We start from the raw sequence: 14,223 nt of genomic DNA on the forward strand, positions 1-14,223 counted from the left end.
TTTCATGTTGGCTATACAGTGCAGTACCCATACTATGTGGGAAAGGTTTAAAGAAAATAAAACATTTCAACAGTTTTTCAATGTCTTCATCATGGAGGCCTTATCTTTTTTAAGCAAATCCCTGTCTACCATTCTTTTTGGTTAGAGTTTTCTTTTAAATATTTTTATTGAACAGGCTGGTGAGTAAAACATACATTAATACATGTGTTTGTTTACAAGAGGGGAGGTAAAAAAGAAAAAAAAAAGAAAGAAAAAAAGGGAAAAACCAACCCGATAGACAAAATTAAACACAGAGGAGGAGCAACACTATTCCATAAATGATCCCCAATTCTTTTCGTGTTTCATCAAAGACCGAGTCCCCCTAAGATTGGCTAGTGCAGCCTCCATTGAGTAAATCTCAGTTACCAATGTCCACCAGTCCCACACCGATGGTGGATCAGGGCGAATCCAGGCTCTGGCCAGAGTTAGTTTAGCACAAGACATGAGGATTGAAGCCAGAGCAGCCTGGGAAAAAGGAGTGGGATGGATATCTAGTAAAACAAAGGAGGCAGAGAATAGAGGGAGCTGGGTTGACCTGATTTCGAGAACCTTGCGGATGTCTGATCAGTAATCCTTAAGAGTGGGACAAGAAAACAACATGTGTACCAAATCAGCTGCATGGGCAGAGCATTTGGGGCATTTAGTGTGATCATTAACAGAGTTATTAAGAGACCATCTGGAGATGATTTCCGGTGTATAATATAGCATGCAAGTCATTCTAAATTGCTGTAGCCTCAGGCTAGAAGAGTGGACGCAGTTGTTAATATTAGATAGGGAGCGTTCTATATCTTTCGATGTGACGTTAGTGCCTAATAGCCTACCCCATTTGGCAGCTAATTTAGAACAATTGTTTGGTTTAAAGTTGATTAAAAGACTATAAGTGTTACTTATTGCTGATTTAGTTGTTGAAGAGTAAAAGTGAGTCCAGATATCGCAGTCAGTGATCTCGAATAGTCGTTTTTTGTTCACCAGATAATCATGTATCTGTCGATGTTTAAATCTCATAGATTCGGGGAGGTCATAAAGCAGTTTAAGTGTGTTAAAGTCTAAAAGGCCTTGCGTGCCGTATAAGTCCCCTAGATGCCTGATACCCCGTCTTGCCCAGCTTTGAGAGTTGTGTTCGATAAAGATTACCGGAAGACCCGGGTTGCCCCACAGCGGTAGTTTAGGATGAAAAAAAGTAGTTTTGCAAAAAGTGAGTATGTTATCCCAGATCTTTGCTATGTCTCTTGCGGTCTTGAATTTTACTCTTTTAAAGTAGTTGGGGTCATTGACTCATAGTAAAAACATATTAGCATCATGTTTTAACATAAAAGAGTGAAAAATAAATGCTCCGCCCTGGTTTAATAAAGAGCGAATACGAAAAACAAAAGCAGACCAAAAATATAATTTGAAATCGGGAAAGTTAAGCCCTCCCAAGTTTGTGTTGTTTTTCAAAGAATTCAGTGACCTCCTCGCTTTTTTATAGCCCCATATAAAACTACTAAATGCACCGTCTAGCTGTTTGAAAAACGAATTATTTAAAGCCAGCGGAATGGAGCGGAATAAGTACACGAATTTAGGTAATACCTTCATCTTGATTAAGTTAATTCTGCCGATAATATTCAGTGGTAGTCTGTGCCATTTTTTTAATAGTGAGATAGTAGATATAACTAGTGCATTGTAATTTATGTTGTTGATTTCTTGGATTTTAGCCGTTAGCTTAACTCCTAAATAGGTGGCGCTTTTGCATATCTCAGGAACTGTGACGGCGGGAGTATAATTGGCTATGATTTGGGTCTTCTGTAGGTTAAGCTTATAACCGGAAACAATCCCGAATTTTTCGGCCTCAGAAGCTATGCCTTGAAGTGCCGCCACAAAATCCTGTGAGTAGACCGCAATATCGTCGGCATATGCAGTTATTTTTAGTGTTTGGGTGCCTGACCTGAAAGGAGCGATTTGGGTTTGTAACTGGAGAGCATGCAAGAATGGTTCCAGTGAGAGGGCGAATAAAAGAGGCGAGAGAGGGCAGCCCTGGCGGGTACCTCGTAAAAAAATTGGAAATTCTTGAGAGGACAGGCCCCCATAGGATGTATAGGCTATTGGGTTATCATACAAAGCCTGTATAGCTCGTAAGAATTGCCACCCAAAGCCCAGTTTAGAGAGGACACACCAAAGGTAGTCCCAGCCCACTCTGTCAAAAGCCTTCTCGGCATCTAATAAAATCATGCCGAGTGGGGTGGATTCTGTCTCTGCTACATCAAATGCCGTAATAGCCATGTTTACGTGTGCTGTTGTGTCCCTCCCTATTATAAACCCGTGTTGTTGAGTGTTAACAATTAGAGGCAGGAAGGGGGACAGTCTTATAGCTAATATTTTAGCAAATATTTTGGCATCAGTATTGATCAACGATATGGGTCGGTATGATCCTCTCTCCTCCTTTGGTTTGTTCTTTTTCAGAAAGAATATTATTTTTGCCCTGTTCCATGATTTTGGGGCCTTTCCGTCACGACCAACAGCTTGTATTACCTCCAGTAACAAAGGTCCCAATTCGGCTATGCAGATTTTGTAAATCTCCAAAGGGATTGTGTCCTCCCCTGCGGCTTTCCCTGCTGGTAGTAGTTCTATTGCCTGGTGTAATTCGGCTCCTGTAATAATATCTGACATCGATTCTTGCATTGTGTTAGACTGTGGATTGGTTAAGAACTTATCAACGTAGTCTTGGATTGCTTCTAGATTGGAAATGCTTTCTGGAGTGTATAATGTACTGTAATAATCCGCAAATTGTTCTACTATTTCTGTCTGTTGATTAAATATTTTACCGTTGCTACCCCGGATGCTTGTGATCAGTGTATGGGCTCTATCCTCGGCAACCTTATAGGCGAGGATTTTGCCAATCTTATCTCCACTATCATATTGTGAAATCTTGTATTTATGGATATTTGCGCTGCTCTTTTGGATGAATTTATTTTTAGCCTCGTTCTAGAGTGAGCAGAGTTTAAGGCTAATCTCTGTGATCCCAGGTGAATTTGATCGAAGTGCAGAAGCCAAAGTTTCTTCTTGAGTTGCAATTTTTGAGATGATCTGTGCCTTGTGCTTTCTGTGTTCGATGTTTTTTCTGATGACATATGCTTGGGTAAAACCCCTAATACCCGCTTTGCAGGCGTCCCAGACCGTAAAGCAAGGAGCAGATTCGATGTTAATATACAGGAATTCGGTCAAGTGTGATTTATGCTGTGTCACAAATTGTGCGTCTGAGAGTAAGTGCCTGGGAAAGGAAAATGGTCTGGGAGGGGTCCTGATATGTGGTGTGGTGATTGCTAAGATTATCGCGTTGTGATCCGATGAGATTCGAGGGCATAGGATCATCGTGCTATGTTTTAGTAGATTGTCACTAATTAATGCCATATCCAGCCTAGAGCAAGATCTATGTGGTGCCGAATAATACGTGTATCCTGGTGTGTTCGGGTGTAGATATCGCCAAGCATCCTTAATATTGTGAATACGACAGATGTCGGATATGGATGACCTGGTTTTGCGCATCCTATGAAAACTTCCTGGATGAGTTAAGTCTATTTTGTAGTCTATTATACAATTGAAGTCCCCCATAATAATGAGTTCTCCGTCCCAGTCCAAGAGTTTTATGTTCAGTAGATCAAAGATGCTTGGATCATCTACATTAGAGCCGTATACTACACAAAGGACATATGTATGGTTTTCGAAACGAAGTTGGACCAACGCCCATCTTCCGTCTTGACTATGAAAGGTCTGCAATATTTGAGATTTGAATCTTTTGTCTGTAAGGATAGCCACCCATCTTATAGAGAGCCCAAAAGTAGAGCAAACCAGAATGTGGTAGCCCAGTTGTTTAAGCAGTTTTTTGTCCTTGCCGGCAATGTGCGTTTCTGAGAGAAGGACGAAATGTGGATTATGTAGTTTGAGTTCTTCTGAGATCAACATTCTCTTATTCTTGCTGTTAAGCCCTGCTACATTCCAAGCCAAGATCTTTATTTCATGCATTTGTAAGTAATTAGATTTTTTAGCCTAAAGACGGGCATCTTAAAGTGTTCGTTGTTACTCGTATATGAGGTCATATATAAGGGCCAAAGGGCCAAAACTGGTTTGTCCTCAAAACACTCTTCCTCAGCAGCCTGAAACATATTTTTATTGATTTTAACCCACCTGAAACCCCCCACTCCCCCCCCACCCTGATTCTCGCCCCGAATGGGGAAGAACCGCCCTTGAGTAACAGCTGCCGCTGGAAGGGCAGCGCACAAGACAGGACACCTAGGAGTACCCCCCCCCCCGAACCCTCTCCCAAAAAAAAAAAAAAGGGGGGGGAAAAAGGGGGTAGCATAATCAATGTTTCCCAGTGCTTTGCCGTGTAGCCTGCAACATTTCTACACAAAACGAGGCACACCAGGTGCCGACAGATTTACTAAGCCAATGCAGAGTCTAAACCGTGCCAAATCTAGAGATCTATGCTTCAGCTTCTTTGGCATCGTTAAAAAAGTGAGTATGGCCATTCTTGATAACCTTGAGGCGAGCCGGCTCCTGTAGGAATGCCTGGCCCCCGCAAGATTTAATGAGATCTATCAATTTGCGTAGCATCCATCGCCTGTCCATTTTTTCTTTGCATAGATCTGATCGGACAAAAAATGAAAGCTCCCCTACGGTTACAGGGGCATTAGGGCGGGCTCTCTGCCAGACAGCTTGGCGTAATAGGAAGTTGCCAAAAAAGATTATAAGGGGCCGTGGGAACTGGTTTTCTCTGTTTCTGTTTCTCATAGCCAAGGGAAGACGATGGGCACGTTGGATTTGTGTATCCCAGTCCCAGTCTGCTAGATCTGGAAAAGCCTTTTGAAGCAGCCCCACTAAATAAGACCTTGGGTCAGACCCCTCAGAGCCCTCAGGGATCCCAAAAAGTCTCAGGTTGGACCGTCTTTGTCGATTCTCCAAGTCTTCAACTTTTGATTGTAGTGCCAGCAGCTGGGTGTCGTGTTTCTCTGTTACAGCGGTTGTGTTTAAATTGGCCTCCTCGATCTCAACCACACGTTGCTGGAGTCCCACGATGTCTTGGGTGATCCCACCTAGTTTGGAAGCAAGTTCTTGTAGTGAAGTATGCATTTTGCTGTTATCCTCCCTCAATTGAATATAGTGTTCTTTAGCTTCAGCACGTTGGTCTCTCAGTATCTGTAATATAGTGTCTACTGAGGCGGAATCCGCTGGCGTTTGCCCTGGCCCAGGTCTATTTTTGGGAGAGGCACCTGAGTGTTCCATTTGGTGAGATAGAGGAGAGGCGGAAGTGATAGTAGCAGAAGGACTCTCAGTGGAAGGAGGCAGAGTATGATGTATTAACGTAGAATTCGAGGTTGAGTTAGATGTTGTATCTGTGCTCACTAGAGAGTCGACCCCGGGTATTTGAGTCAGAATAGATTCTTGTCGTGTTAGCCCAACTGGTGACAACTTAGGTGGAGCAGTTAGGGCGTTGTTCTCTGCTGAAGCGAGAGTATCTGAAAGGGGAGGCATTGCTAATACGATAGAAGAGTCTGAGGGCTCGGAAGCTTCGATTAAGATGGCCCCTGATAGTCTCTGTGACAGGTTCTTGACTAGGCCTTTTGCTACAATCCATTTTCTTAGGGGACTTTTGTCCACAAAAGCCTTTTTTTGGTCCAAAATGTTGTCTATAAGGGGCTGGGTTAATAAGACTGTTTTACGGCCTCTTTTGGCTCGAGCCTTACTTTTGAGTTTATGACCTTTCCCTGCTCGAGATTTTGTCTTAGAGTCACAGGACCCATTTAATGGTTTTTCCCCTAAGTCGTCTTCAGACCTAGCCTCGTCCTCTGTACTGATCTCAGCATCAGAGTCCTCGAGAGGATCTTGTTCGTTGATTTCGATGCATTCTGTGTGTACTGTTATCTCTGGAGAGACCATATGTTTATTAGGATTGGCACTTTTGGTGGAACATGTCTTTGCTACGAGTGGTTGTGAGCCTCCGGACGGAGTGATAGTGATTGTAGTAGCAGGCAATGAGCCCGAAATGGGCGAAGCTAAATCTGAACTACATATGGCTACCGCGGTTTCTGGTGTAGCCCCAGTCTCAGTTTCAGACGCAGACAGCATAGGCAACATAGACAGCTCAGTCAGGAAATTAGTGGGTATCATGCTATGATCCGTAGAAGTGTCACAGATTAAAGACTTTCGGTGTGTCAGTTGTCCAGTCCCCAGCATGTTACTAATTTGTTTACTGCTAGAGGGTATCTCTTCAGAGGCGGTGGGGGCGTTCTGGGCGGTGTATTCTAAAGTTGAAGGAGATGAGTGACTATTTTTGCCTGTAACAACCGCCCCGCTTTTGTCCGGGGGCTTAACCAAATTTGTAGCGGGGTTTCTACTAGACCCCTTAGAGCGAGAGTCAACAAACAAAATCGGCGGTCTCAATACCTGTTTGCTCGCGCTCTCCCTTTCAGTCATTACTCGCTCCGTGGTGGGACAGCCGTTGCTTATAGATCCATCAGTGTCAGCATTGGTCGCGGCAGTCTGAGGAAGCCCAGAAATCGTCGCTGCTGTCTCCCGAACAGCTCCAGCTGGAAGGGCTCCGGTCGGGTACTTGCTATGTCGGGTTGTGCGAGGTTGGTTTCTCGAAGGCATCTTGCTCATCTGGGAGGCCGGGGAGAAAGGACGAGAGGCAGTCCGAAAATACAGGCCTAACCAGTTGAGCCCCGAAGCAGTCCTTGTATGATCCGCCAAAAGAATCGTGTCGTCCCCGGGAGCTCTAGCATGGAAGACGGCCTCTGTTTTTTTTCCCCGTGGCTGAATAGCAATATTGCGGCGTCCACGGATACAGGATGTGAAGGTCTGAGAGCGTTCTACGTCTAGTTTTTAGGTTTTGTATGCGTTAAACCGGGTAGGAACATACTCGATTGAGAATTGCAGGCATTTCGATAAAAGGAGAGGGAAGGAGGGGGAGAGCCTCTTGGTGTACTGCTCAGCGCAGATCCTCACTCCGCCATCTTGGATCCGCCGCGATTGGTTAGAGTTTTCATCTAAAAATATGAGGTGCTGTGTGAGAACTCCTATAAATCACTCATGAGATGCCTGAGATGCCCCTGAGGCAATATAGAGTGAATTTGTACTTTAATCACTCAAATGCTACTTCCCAGGCCAAATTAACTTATTGTGACTTTGCACCAGTGCAAAGTTAATAAATCTTCTTCTTCATGTTTTATAATATAATGCTAGTAGAATAAAAACTTTTTTAGGGATTATTATATTGTTATTAGTATGAAGTTTTCATTTTGCATTTTAATAACTAGTTCTAATTGAAAACATTTGTCTCTTTATTTATTAACATACATTTTTTGTTGGTTATATAGTTGATGGTTGTATTAAAATGTACATTTTATAGATTTTGTTTAAATGATTAGTCATCAAATCTGTGTTTACGTATTGTATTGATTTTACATGATTAGTCATCAAATCTGTGTTTACGTATTGTATTGATTTTACAGTATAATAGACGAATGAATATTCATCAGCAATTAAAATGTAAAGCTTAAGGTAAAACAAAATAACAATTTATATATAAGAACATTAATAAAAGATTATCAAAACATATATTATTAAACCATACATAAGTAAATCTAAAGAAAAATATTTACTTTAATACAACAAAAAAGTAAGAATGTTTATAAGTATTTCCTTAAATTAATACATAAACTAATTAATGTATTACATTATATAATGACATTTTAACATTTGGATAAAAGTAACATATGCTTTAGAAAATATTTACAATTTGTGCTCTTTCGCCTATCCTCTCCTTTGTGTCTGAAATAACAAGAAACTTGGGAACATTGTGATCCTCTTATGGCAATATCATGTATAATTGCACAAACAACCTTTTTCAAACTGTTTTTGGACTGTACACTGGAGAGACCTAAACAATCAAATTGAGGCCTGAGTATGCTTAATATTTGTCTAATGATGAGATCTAGTTTTCTGATATACTACATATTAAGAGACCTCTGCTGCAGTTTTTAAATTAGTAAATGGTGTCACAGTGCAGCTTGATAGGGTGCAGCCTTGGTCACCTTTAATAAAATGTTTCAAAAATGACACATAAAAACATAACGTTTAAAAAAAAAGTTTATTTACATTTATTATACATTAACATTCTTAATGTAAAATAATATGCAATATGCAGGGGAGCCCGTTAACTCAACAGCGCCACAGCACACCAGGGCAGGACTCAATCCCCCAGCATGCTTTGCGGCACGGTGCGCCACTGTCATTGCACCAGGAGGTGCTTAAGGAGCTAGGGTTTCCCGCAGCGCGGAAGCCCGTTAACGCCACAGCACACCGGGGCTAGACTCAAGCCCCCAGCTTGCTTCTCGGCACGATGCCGTCACTGTCATATCACCAGGAGGTGCCTTAAGGAGCTCGGTTCTCCCGCAGCACAGGAGCCCGTTAATGCCACAGCACCACAGCACACTGGGGCAGGACCCAAGCCTCCAGCTTGCTTTGCGGTATGACACCGCCACCGGCATTGCGCCAGGGGGCGCCTTAAGGAGCTCGGGTCTCCAGCAGCCCGAGCAAAGGGCAGGCCCGTCTGCACCCATCAGCGGCCGGCAGAGGCTGGGCTGGACCCACTCTCTTTCAAGCTCCGTAAGGGTGCGGGTCTTGAGGACTGAGGTGAGTGCATACCCATACTAATTAGACTGATAACATTCTGGTTAATACCCACGATGGGGAAATGTACTGTTAAACTACCTTCTCCCTCCTGCCATCACCCTGGACAGCATGCTGGAGAGGGTGGCCAGCATTGCTTCCTCAGAAATTGAACTAACAGAGCCTAGATTGTCCCTGAGAAAGGAGGCAGCAAATATTGACCTTATACCTGGGGGGACCCTGGGGGGGGAATCAGCTGACCAAGTACCCATTATTATACCCTGTGATTCCCTGTACCAGACTGCTGGTATTATTAACACCCCGTTTCCCAGTGGAGGCACCCCCGGCGCACAAGGGCTTGCCTTGTCCAGGTCACCAGAAGTTACGGGCGCCCCAAATGCAGCAGCTGCAGTTGCTGGGACCACCGAATGCAAAAGGAAATGCTGGAAGCTGGTTTGCACTAAAAGCAAACAGCCCCCTTACGTCAGTTCCTCCTGCAGCTGCTTGTCATCATGGATGCAATCTACATCATCACCTGGTGCTAGCACCTCGGGCCCGGCGCAAATCAGGAACTCTAGTCATACTATTTGCACTGAAACGAAAGGGGAAGCGGGATTAAGAGCATGAGATCATAGGGAGGTTTTTATTAATTCCGTTTGTTTGCAGATTATTGACATAATTGACATGAAATTTACATCTCTGTGGGAGCGCTTGGATCGCTCAGACACTGTAGTGAATAAACATTCTCATCAGGGGGAATCTACCTCAACTAATACTGCACCAGTTGGGGTTCCCACTCCTTCTTTATAGAATGCTTTAACAAAAGTCAATCCCCCCACTGCTGCCTTGTGTCCGCCTGTTGGTTTCCTAGCTGTACCCAATTAAGGGAATGCCTCCTACCCAAGGTCAACATAGCTTTGAAACACCCCCTTTATGATATTGACCGTCCTGCCCTGACTAGGATTGAACCATCTGTGCCCCTTATCTCTAAACTCAAACCCATTATCAGTTTAGTCGGTGATCGACCAAACTCGAGCATACCTAGCAGCACCATTCCTGATCCTATGAGCCGGACCCATTCCAGGACCCATTCCAGGCCAAATACTGACATTCTGGACCTGCCCCGGTTTTGGTGTTGACAGGGGTACCATCCCTTAAGAAGGAAAAGTGGGAAACTTGGGATCAATTGTGAAACAAATACGTGGATTGGTTGTCCAAGAATAAGAGGTTCAACGTGTCAAACATGCAAGAGATTATCATGGTACGAAGAGTGGGATGGGTAGGTGATTCACTCAAGAATATTGAGGGGGACTACACACTTGCCAAAAATGTGGTCCATACCACTGGGTTACTTTTATAAACCAACCCCCAGAAGCCTTTTAAACAAGTCTGTTGTCCCAGCTGCCCAAAATTAATTTTTGGGTTTGTCTGACCTGGACCTTCAGGATTGGCCACCACCATCCTCGTAATTGATGGGGTCGACTGTATATCCACACACCTTCCAAGTATTTCCGAGTTACACGATCATGTCGCCACAACTATACACAAGGCTTGCATCAATCCAGACCTGAATATATTCAACTGGAATGTCGCAGGCCTACAATCTAAAATAGACCTAGTAGATTGGCTGGGATTGGTCAGACATTAGGACATTTTGATGTCCCAAGAAACCTGGGCTACCAAAGTTATATACCTTGAGCTGTTTGAATGCTTTAACGTCTTGGCCCCAATTCCTGAATCTGGCCGACCATCTGGTGGTCTCTCTATCTAGGTGAGCATCGCCACAGGGGGCAGCATTAAGGTCCTACACACCTACAGCGTCAAATGCCAAGCCTTGCTATACAAAAGGGGGGTATCTATTTATCTACTTAATTTTTATGACTATTTTCATTAATACTCCCAATATAAATTTTTCTAGTCTATTTGACTATGTTGCCACCTTAGAGAATTGTATTGACCTCGATACAAAAGCTGGTATCTGTCTGGGTGGGGATTTTATTGCTAAGCTCACCAGTAAAGACACCTTGGCTCTAAGGTCAGGGAGAAGGGGACTAGTCCGTCACAGAGGCGTGGAGCTAAAGGAACATTTGTAGAACCATGCTTTCAGTAATGTCATGGATATCGCCGATGTAACTAATGATAACAACATACAGTGTAACCTAACCACGTCTTCTGGAACTCCTTGCTACGACACAACAAAGGGGTAGTGCAACCACCATTGATTATAGCTTTATTTTCCCCGCCCTCGATGACTTCTTAGTGAAAGCCGTGGTTGTCCCTACACACCACGGCGACCACAACCCGATCCAAGCAGTCCTTAAATTCTCTCAGAGGCCGACGTACAAAATAGAATGTGGTGCTAGGGATTTGGTACCTTCAACAGACAAATTATGGCTAGTGTGGTGAGGGGTAATAGTGCTGACCTATTCCATATGGTGGTTAGAGACAACTTGGAGCTTTTTGTCTTTTGTTTGTCCAGACGGGAACCTAACCCTGAGGTTACCAGCGCATTTGCTAAACTTTGTGAGGTCATTAAGTTTCCGCTATGCAGCACGGACCCAGATGGTTCAACAGTGAGTGTTCAGTGATCAATAGACATCTACGGAAGGCCTTATCAACTAAACCAAGGTGGCCCTCACTAATTAAGTCGCTAAGACATAAGTACATATCTCATAGGAAGGACAAATTATTATCTGATCGATGGGCTGCTGTTGCCAACGCTGCTAGCCTAAAGACTGGGAAAACATTTTAGGGTGCCGTTAAAGACATGAGAGCAATGGGACAACAAGTAATATTGATCAGCTGTAATATAACCAGCGAGGCCTAAGAAGCTCATTTCTCGAAGATCTATTCAGCATCCACATATGAAGAAGTTTTGTTCGGGCTTCAAGCCCCCATAGGGGTATTACTATCCCTATCCGAAGATGAGGAAGCCATACATCAGAGCCCGGGCAATAAAGCCCCCGGCCCAATAGGTTACCTCTTGACCTCATTAAGCAAAAACCCGGTTTCTGAGCTTCACTCTTACTGAATGTTTTTAATAACTTAACTTATGCCCTACTACCTAGCACCTGGTCAACAACCATTATCATCCCGATTTTTAAAAAGGACGACTGCTCCCAACCCAGTTGTTATATACCCATTTCCCTGATTGATAACACTCTGAAAATCTTAGGGAGTTATTTAATAAGATCAGTTATTTAATAAGATCAAAACGTGGTCCGATGAAAACCATATTTTACAACCATGTCAATTAGGTTTTAGGAGCAAAGTAGGCACCATCGAACAATGTTTAAACCTCAACCTAATAATTGGGAAATACACTATTGCACAGAGGTCACCAATTTATCTGGCTTTTATAGACTTGACTTCAGCTTTCGATTATGTAAATTGGCCACGACTATCAGAATATGGGTTAAATGAGGCTTTGTTACATTTCTTAGCATATTTGCACTGGGACCTAAGAGCTCGGGTCAGGATCAACATAGGGGGCGAGGTCTCTAAAGATATCTGGGTTGGTAGAGGGGTCTTAGGCAGGGATGTGTTCTGGACCCCCTACTCTTCATCATATATATCAATAATTTACATAAAACACTGATCGAGCTAACCAATGATGTCCCTAGAGTTAATGGTAACTCCCCACCCAATTATACGCCGATGACGCAGTTTTAATGGGCCGCACACCTAACATTTTGCGGTGTTTAGTACAAGGTTTTGTCCATTTCATGGCCACTTTAGATCTATGCACTAATTTAAAAAAATCTTTTATAATGGCATATGGCCCGAGGAAGCACCTTTTAAACTCTATTTTTGTGGGCAATCAAAGTTTGGAATGCATTAGCACTTTTCCTTCTCTGTGGTTGGTCTATACTGGTATTCTTGGACCGACCACATTGCATACTGACGGTGTAAGTTCTCCAAAGCTATTAACTTGGTCCTTAGCCTACCACAACCTAGGATGAAGGGGGCTGTTTTAGCTATTTAAAAAAAAAATCAATGCATTCCCACGGCAACTTACGGCACAGAGGTCTGGGGCATCTCAAGGAGCTGTAACATACAGCGTGAAGAAAACAGATTTTGTCAGTAACTTTTAGGTGCCCCCATTTCCACGTCCCAATACACTTTTCGTAGTGAATTGAACCTACACTACATTGAAGACTACATGCAGGCACTACCCGCCCTATTCAGTCTTTCTATTTGGAAAAACCCAGCGGCAACCCTCACACGAGAGATCATAGGAGATTGCCTTAAATTTGAAAAGGGAATGGATATCCGTGGCTAGCAGAGGTCTGATCAAGTCTAAGTCGGGTTAACTATGAATTGATTTGCATATGGCTGGGTACAAACTAGGGTGGTGTGATGCGCAAAAGAATGATCGATTAAACCCAGATCCTTGTGACTGGGGGTGAATGTTTGCATTGTCCAGCATTCCGTCCATCAAATGTTTTTTCGCATTCCTACGCAGGGCACACTGTCTCACTCCCCATTCACACAACCGTACCCATATCCCCGTGCCCTGCTGGTCAGTCTTTGATCAGCACAACCATATACCGAGGCACACCGGGTCAGAGTGCACTTAATCTTACAATACCCCTGCCACCCTCAGAGACCCCAACAACACCAAAACTCAAAAAGCCCCAAAAAACATCCAACCATGAAAAGCCGAAAGACAGCCACCTCAAATGCATAGTAACAACAGGCAGGCACAACTGCCAACAAATCACCCAACAAGTTGAACATTATAGACTCCCTTGGTGCCACCCTCCCACCACCTCTTTGTCTGCCCCAACCTTTCAACATCCAGACTAAAATCTTATCCCTGACAGGGTCAAAACCCCATGGAGTTTGCCGTAAAATGAAACCCCAGCTAACTTGCCCCCAAGAGTGGTAGGCGATAAACCCTTGTCAATACAAAAAAGAACAAAGCATAACATTCTCCTTTTTGCCTCCTCCCGATCTTTCTCCTAGCCATGTGGCGCATTTCCTTAGAAAGACCAGAACTCACTCCACGCCAACCTGTAACTCCTCCTGGTGGATGTAGCCAACAATCTCTCAACCAGACTCACGACCCTCAATGGTCCATTTCCAAAACTTCTTCCAGCAGCGGCGTCTTGACGGCTTGGCTCCAGATGCCAAGGTTCGGAAGAAATGCCACTGTGAACAAGATAAAGTATCCACAATGCCATTCTGCACTCCCGGAACATGTTTAGCTTTGAAAACAATGTTCAAACACAGGCAAGTCAGCATAAAACTCCTCAACAACCACAGCAACAGAAGTTCCCTGGCCCTTTGTCTGTCAACTAACTCCACCACCATCATGTTGTCGACATTAAACAGCACTGCCCTGTTCACCAGCTCCCCACCCCACATCCACAGCAAAACCAGCAAAGGGAAATATTCCAAAAAGGCAAAGCTGCTCCCTTCATGCAAACAATGCTCAGGTCAGCACTCAGCGCACAATCCCAAAAAAGACCAAAGCTGTACACACCAGCCGCATATGAAAATATCTGAATATGCCAGACTGTGTTCTTATCCAGG

The sequence above is a fragment of the Triturus cristatus genome, chromosome 6, assembly GCF_964204655.1.
Source record: "Triturus cristatus chromosome 6, aTriCri1.1, whole genome shotgun sequence".
NCBI classification, from domain to species: Eukaryota; Metazoa; Chordata; class Amphibia; order Caudata; family Salamandridae; genus Triturus; species Triturus cristatus.